Source organism: Scyliorhinus canicula, unplaced genomic scaffold (assembly GCF_902713615.1).
Source record: "Scyliorhinus canicula unplaced genomic scaffold, sScyCan1.1, whole genome shotgun sequence".
NCBI lineage: Eukaryota > Metazoa > Chordata > Chondrichthyes > Carcharhiniformes > Scyliorhinidae > Scyliorhinus > Scyliorhinus canicula.
The window spans coordinates 849,456-856,638 of NW_024055728.1; positions in this window are offsets into that span (position 1 = coordinate 849,456).

A 7,183-nucleotide genomic window follows, 5' to 3' on the forward strand; every position below is an offset into this window, starting at 1 on the left:
CTCCCTTTACAATTAAATCCCCGATGACATAAGCCCTGCCAGTCTTTTTCCCGCCCTTCTGTGCAGCAGAGCTAGCCGCGGTGCCACGATCCTGGCTACAACTGCCTTCCCCTGGTGAGTCATCTCCCCCAACAGTATCCAAAACGGTATACCTGTTTTGGAGGGAGATGACCGCAGGGGACACCTGCACTGCCTTCCTGCTCTTTCTCTGCCTTTTGGTCACCCCTTTGCTGTCTCCGTCACCAATCCTCATCTGTGGTGTGACCAACTCACTGAACGTGCTATCCACGACCTCTTCAGCATCGCGGATGCACCAAAGTGAGTCCATCCGCAGCTCCAGTGCCGTCATGCGGTCTAACAGGGGCTGCAGCTGGACACACTTCCGGCACATGAAGAAGTCAGGGGCATCGGCCGCGTCCCTGAACTCCCACATTGCGCACGAGGAACACAACATGGGTCTGGGATCTCTTGCCATTTTACCCTTTACATTAACTGATTACAAGTATAGTATCAAATAGTAATAAGTGAAAGGAATAGAGATTTTACTTACCGATCACAATACTCACCAACACAGGAAGAGCTAAATTTCTCTGAGCAACGGCTAATTGGAGCACTTTCCTTTCCAGCCAATCAGTTCACTGCTTTGCTGTGATGTCACCCTTCAAGGTAAGTTTTTAAAGAGATAAACATACCTTCCCGACAACCACGGTTGTTTTTTTTGGTTAGAGGTGGGGATAGGAAGAAAAACACTGAGGAAGTGATTCGGGTTAAATTGTCACTTGAGAACAGCCCCTTCACAAGCCCCTTTTGCTGTGGCGCGTTGGAACTGTCAATCGATGTCGAGCGCCATATCGCGTTCGCACGAGGGCATCTTTAAGCATCTATAGCGCGACCAGTCGCAAACAGTGCTCCCATACACAGCCAGCACTATCCCACACTGCAAGCAAGCACTGCCAGTGCTCCCTCCACAGTCAGCACTGCCAGTTCTACCACTATCGCCCGTAACCAGGACTGTCAATGCACCCCTACTACAGCCAGCCTTTGCATAACTCCCCCCAAAGCCAGCCCTGTCAGTGCTCCACCACACCCAGTACTGCCAGTGCTCCCCAAACAGCCAGCACTGCCAGTGCTCCCTCACCCCCACAGCCAGCACTGCCAGTGCTCCCCATATATCCATCTCTGTCAGTGCCCCCCACGGTCAGCACTGCCAGTGCTCCCCCGTCCCCACACAGGCAGTCCTGCCAGTGGTCCCCCACCCCCACAGACAACGCTGCCATTGCTCCCATACCCCCACAGCCATCACTGCCAGTGCTCCGCCCAACACCCCCTACAATCAGCCAGTGCTCCTCCCACCCACGCAGCCTGTACTGCCGGTGTTCCCCCCACAGCAAGCACTGCCAGTGCTCCCCCCACAGTCAGCACTGACAGTGCGTCCCCCCTACAGCCATCCAGTGCTCCTCCCACCGCCACAGCCAGCACTACCAGTGCTCCCCCCACAGCCAGCACTGCCAGTGCTCCCCCCACAGCCAGCACTCCCAGTGCTCCCCCCACAGCCAGCACTGCCAATGGTCCCCCCACAGCCAGCACTGCCAGTGCTCCCCCCACAGGCAGCACTGACAGTACGTACCCCCTACAGCCATCCAGTATTCCTCCCACTCCCACAGCCAGCACTGCCAGTGCTCGACAAACAGCCAGCATTGCTAGTGGTGCCCCCACAGCCAGAACTGACAGTGCACCTCCAAACCGCCTCCCGCACGGCCAGCCATGCCAGTCCTCCCGCACCCCCCCCCCCTTTCCGCACAGCCAATCAGGCCATGGCTCTGCCATTGATGGCGTCAGGAGGTATAATTTTGAAATACGAGTTTCTGATTGGCTGCGATGGTGGCAGTCACAACGCAGAGTCTCTGATTGGCTGAACGTTCTGTCAGACAGTCATCCCAGTTCCTTAAATTGTCACTTGACAACAACCCCTTCACAAACCAACTTCAAACTAGACTGACCACACTGCACGTATGCACATCTCCCCGGAACAACCAATCAGTAGCTCCGCTCTTCTGCCCTCAGCTTGATGCTTGCTTGCACTCGAACTCCTCGGGTCTCTATCGCAGGTACACCTCCAAATTAAGCTGACCGCACTGCACGTATGCAAATCTCCCCGGAACAACTAATCAGTAGCTCCGCTCTGTTGCCCTCTGCTGGATGCTTGCTTGCACTCGAACTCCACGGGTCTCCATCGCAGGTACACGTCCAAATTAGGCTGATGGCACTGCACGTATGCAAATCATAAAGATCAAGGACAAAGGCTCTGCAATCTCTTTCCTGGCTTCCCAGGGAATCCTGGGATAAATCCCATCTGGCCTAGGGGACATCTATTTTCTTTCTCCAGTGTAAACACTGACGAAAAATGTCCATTTAAACCTTCCCCACACACAACTTTCCACTACTATCCTTGATTGGCCCTAATCTTACTCTAGTCATTCTTTTGTTCCTGATTTACCTATGGAAAGCCTTAGGGTTTTCCTTAATGCTATCCGCCAACGACTTTTCGTTACCTCTCCTCGCTTAACTCTCCCTTTAGGTCCTTCCCGGCTAACTTGTAACTCTCAAGTGCCCTAACTGAGCCTTCATGTCTCATCCTAACATAAGACTTATTCTTCCTCTTGACAAGCGCTTCAACTTCCTTAGTAAACAACGGTTCCCTTGCTCGACAACTTCCTCGCTGCCTGACAGGTACATACTTATGTTTCTTGAAAAAGCTCCACATTACGATTGTACCCATCCCCTGCAGTTTCCTTCCCCATCCTATACATCCTAAATCTTGCCGAATAACATCAAAGTTGCCTTTCCCTCAGCTATAATTTTTGCCTTGCGGTATATACCTATCTCTGCCCATCGTTAAAGTAAACATAACCGAATTGTGATCACTACCACCAAAGTGCTCACCTACATCTAAATCTAAATCATTACCCAGTACAAATTCCAATGTGGCATCGACCCTTGTTGACCTGTCTACATACTGTGTCAGAAAACCCTCCTGCACACACTGCACATAAACTGACCAACCTATAGTACTCGAACTATAGTATTTCCAGTCAATATTTGTAAATTTAAAGTCCCCCATAACAACTACTCTGTTACTCTCACTCGTGTCCAGAATCATCTTTGCAATAATTTCTTCTACATCTCTGGAACTATTCGGAGGTCTATAGACAACTCCCAACATGGTGACCTCTCCTCTCCTGTTCCTAACCTCGGTCCATACTACCTCAGTAGACGAGTCCTCAAACGTCCTTTCTACCGCCGGAATACTTTCCTTGATTAACAATGCCACACCCCAGCCCCTCTTTTACCATCTTCTCTGTTCTTACAGAAACATCTAAATCCTGAAACCTGCAACAACCATTCCTGTCCCTGATCTACCCATGTCTCCGAAATCGCCACAACATCGAGATCCCAGGTACCAACCCATGCTGCAAGCTCACCCACCTTATTCCGGATGCTCCTGGCGTTGAAGGAGACACACTTCAAACCAGTGTCTTGCTTGCCGTTGCCCTCTTTCGCACGTTTAACCCTATCCCTGACCTCACTACTCTCAACATCCTGTACACTGGGACTACAATTTAGGTTCCCATCCCCCTGCTGAATTAGTTTAAACCCCCCGAAGAGCACTAGCAAATCTCCCTCCCCCCAGGATATTGGTATCCTTCTGGTTCAGGTGAAGACCATCCTGTTTGTCGAGGTCCCACCTAGCCCAGAATGAGCTCCAATTATCCAGGTAACCAAAACCCTCCCTCCTGCACCATCCCTGTAGCCACGTGTTCAACTCCTCTCTCTCCTTTTTTCTCATTTCGTTCGCACGTGGCACGGGTAACAACCCAGAGATAAGAACTCAGTTTGTTCTAGCTCTCAGATTCCACCCTAGCTCCCTGAATTACTGTCGCAAATCACCATCTCTCTTCCTACCCATGTCGTTGGTACCTATGTGGACCACGACTTGGGGCTGCTCCTCCTCCCCCTTAAGGATCCCAAAAACACGATCAGATGCATCACGGACCGTGGCACCTGAGAGGCAACACACCAAGCGTGAATTTCTTTCGTTCCCAGAGAACCTCCTGTCTGCTCCTCTTACTATGGATACCCCAACGACAAGTGCTCTGTTCCTCTTCTCGCTTCCCTTATGAGCAACAGGGGCAGATTCTGCTCTGCTGCCCTCTGCTGAATGCTTGTCTTCACTCGAACTCCTCGGGTCACTTGCGCAGGTACACCTTCAACTTACGCTGACCGCACTGCACGTATGCAAATCTTCCCGGAACAACCAATCAGAAGCTCTGCTCTGCTGCCCTCTGCTGGAGGCTTGCCTTCACTTCAACTCCTCGCGTCACTTGCGCAGGTACACCTTCAACTGTCGCTGACCGCCGTGCACGTATGAAAATCTCGCCGGAACAGCCAATCAGAAGCTCTGCTCTGCTGCCCTCTGCTCCACACACAGCAGTGAGGGAAAGGAGATTCCAGAGGAAATAATAATAATTGATCCTTTCCAAAATGGGGATAATTATAATAAATAGCAGATCCGCCGTTGCCATGGCCACCATGTACCGAGTGGTGCCGGTAGAGAGGCAACACTTGCCGCGACACAGAATCACAATTCCCAGTAAATTAACTGTCAGAGAGAGAAAGAAGAGCCTGCTAATTATTGGATAAATCATCTCCCTGTCTGAATCAGGACATAATTTCAGCATCAATATAATGGACAGTGGTGGGTGGCCCTGTTGGGAGAGGAGTGGTCACAGAGATCAAAATAACAGAGAGGGAAGTAGAAACTGTAACTCCAGTGTTACAGATGGGGAATGGGGGGGGGGGGGGGTGCAAATTGCAGCCCTTTGAGTTTGGTGGAAGTGGTAGGAAAATGTTTATAATTCAGATATTTGGAGAGGTCACGTTTCTCATTTTGTCTGATTTACAGGATTCACTCAGGCCGGCCAGGTTTCACAAACCGGATACAAACATAGCAGAGATTGTTATCCCGGCTCAATTATTGTACCACACCCCGGATTGGACCGTTCCCTGGACTGGATTGCTGATCGGGCTGGATACCACCCCTGGTTTATTTGAATAATCCACGATCAATGGAAAAAATAAACAAACGCAGAAACTTCCCACTTCAGAATCGTGGGAGGAATAGAAATATAGAATGAATAGTGAAAAAGGAGGACATTCGGCCCATCGAGTCTGCACCGGCCCTTGGAACGAGAAAACCAGTTAAGGGAACCCCATCCCCATAACCCAGTGACCCCATCTAAATTGTTTGGAATCTAAACACAATTTATCTTGGCCATTCCACCTAATCAGCACATTTTTGGACTGTGGGAGGAAAGTGGAGATTCCGGATGAAAGCCACACGGCGAGAACGCGCTGAATCCGCGCAGTGACCCAAGCCGAGATTCGAACCTGAGACCCTTGAGCTGTGAATAAACTTTGCCAAACGCTGTGCTACGGTGCAGCCCCGCCTATCCGGAATAGAGTGTATCCAGTCTCCAGAACTTTCCGAGTGCAAGTCCCAACCAGGTTTAGTCATTCGTAAAACTCGATCTCCCAGGTGTACTCCATTGCCATGTCTCGAACTACCCAGCATCACTGTTCCCAGGAATCAATCCTCTCCCTATTTGGAAACAATCCCTGCCAAGCCTTTCTCAGAAATATTCCTGCTCCAGCATTGGACCAGGGATCACTTGGCCGGTATAGATTCTCTACAGATTCTAATCCATTGCATTCAACGAAAAGGTAGGGTCATTCCAAAGCAAGAGTGCTAAGATGGAGCAGAAAGTTCCCAGTCTAAAGTTGTGGAAATTAACGTTACGTACTGAGGGATGTGACATCTCCAACTTGCGCTGGGCTTCAGTGCATTACTGTAGCAGGACAAGGACAGACATGTGGGCCTGAGAGCAAGGTGCTGAGTTAAAATGGTGGCAAAAGAAAGGCTGGGATAATGCTCTGGGCTGAGTGAAGGTGTTCCACAAAGCGGTCACCCACTCGGCATTTAGTTTCCCCAATGTGGAGGAGACCGTATTGGGAGCAGCGAATACAGCAGACCAAATTGAAGGAATAGAAGTGAAACGCTGCTCTACCAGAAAGGAGTGTTTGCTGCTGAGAACCATGAGACAGGAGGAGGTAAAGGGGCAATTGTTGCACAGTCTGTGATTGCAAGCGAAGGTGCCGTGGGAAGTAAAGGGTTATTGGGTGTGATGTGGAAGTGGAAAAGGATGCCGAGTGAGCGCAGTAAGAAGTCTTACAACACCAGATTTCAGTCCAACAGGTTTTTTTCAAACACGAGCTTTCGGAGCACTGCTCTTTACTCAGATGAATGAAAAGGTATGTTCCCGAAATATTTACATAGACAAAGGCAAAGATGCCAGCCAATGCTTGGAATGCGAGCATTTGCAGGTAATCAAATCGTTACAGATCCAGAGATAGGGGGTGATCCCAGCTTAAAGAGGTGTGAATTGTCTCAAGCCAGGACAGTTGGTAAGATTTTGCAAGTCAGATGGTGGAGGGTGAATGTAATGCGACATGAATCCCAGGTCCTGGTTGAGGCCACACTCATGCGTGCGGAACTTAGAGATAATGTTTTGCTCGGCAATTTTGCACTATCGCGTGTCCAGAAGGCCGCATTGGAGAATGATTACCCGGAGATCAGAGGCTGAATGCCCTTGACTGCTGAAGTGTTCCCCGAGTGGAAGGAACAGTCCTGCCTGGTGATTGTCGCGCGATGCCCGTTCATTCGTTGTCGCAGTGTCTGCATGGTCTCGCCAATGTACCACGCTTCGGGACATCCTTTCCTGCAGCGTAAGGGGTAGACTTCATTGGTCGAGTCGCACGAGTATATGCCGCGTACCTGGTGGGTGGTGTTTCCACGTGTAATGGTGGTATCCAAGTCGATGATCTGGCACGTCTTGCAGAAATTGCCCTGGCAGGGTTGTGTGGTGTCGTGGTCGCTGTTCTGAAGGCTGGCTAATTTGCTGCTAACAATGGTTTGTTTGAGGTTGAGCGGTTGTTTGAAGGCCTGTAGTGGGCGTGTGGGGATGACCTTGGCAAGATGTCGTAGTTTCTCCGCCCCAGGAAAATACTGGACGACGAAGGGTAGTCTGTCATTTGTGTCCCGTGTTTGTCTTCTGAGGTGGTCGGT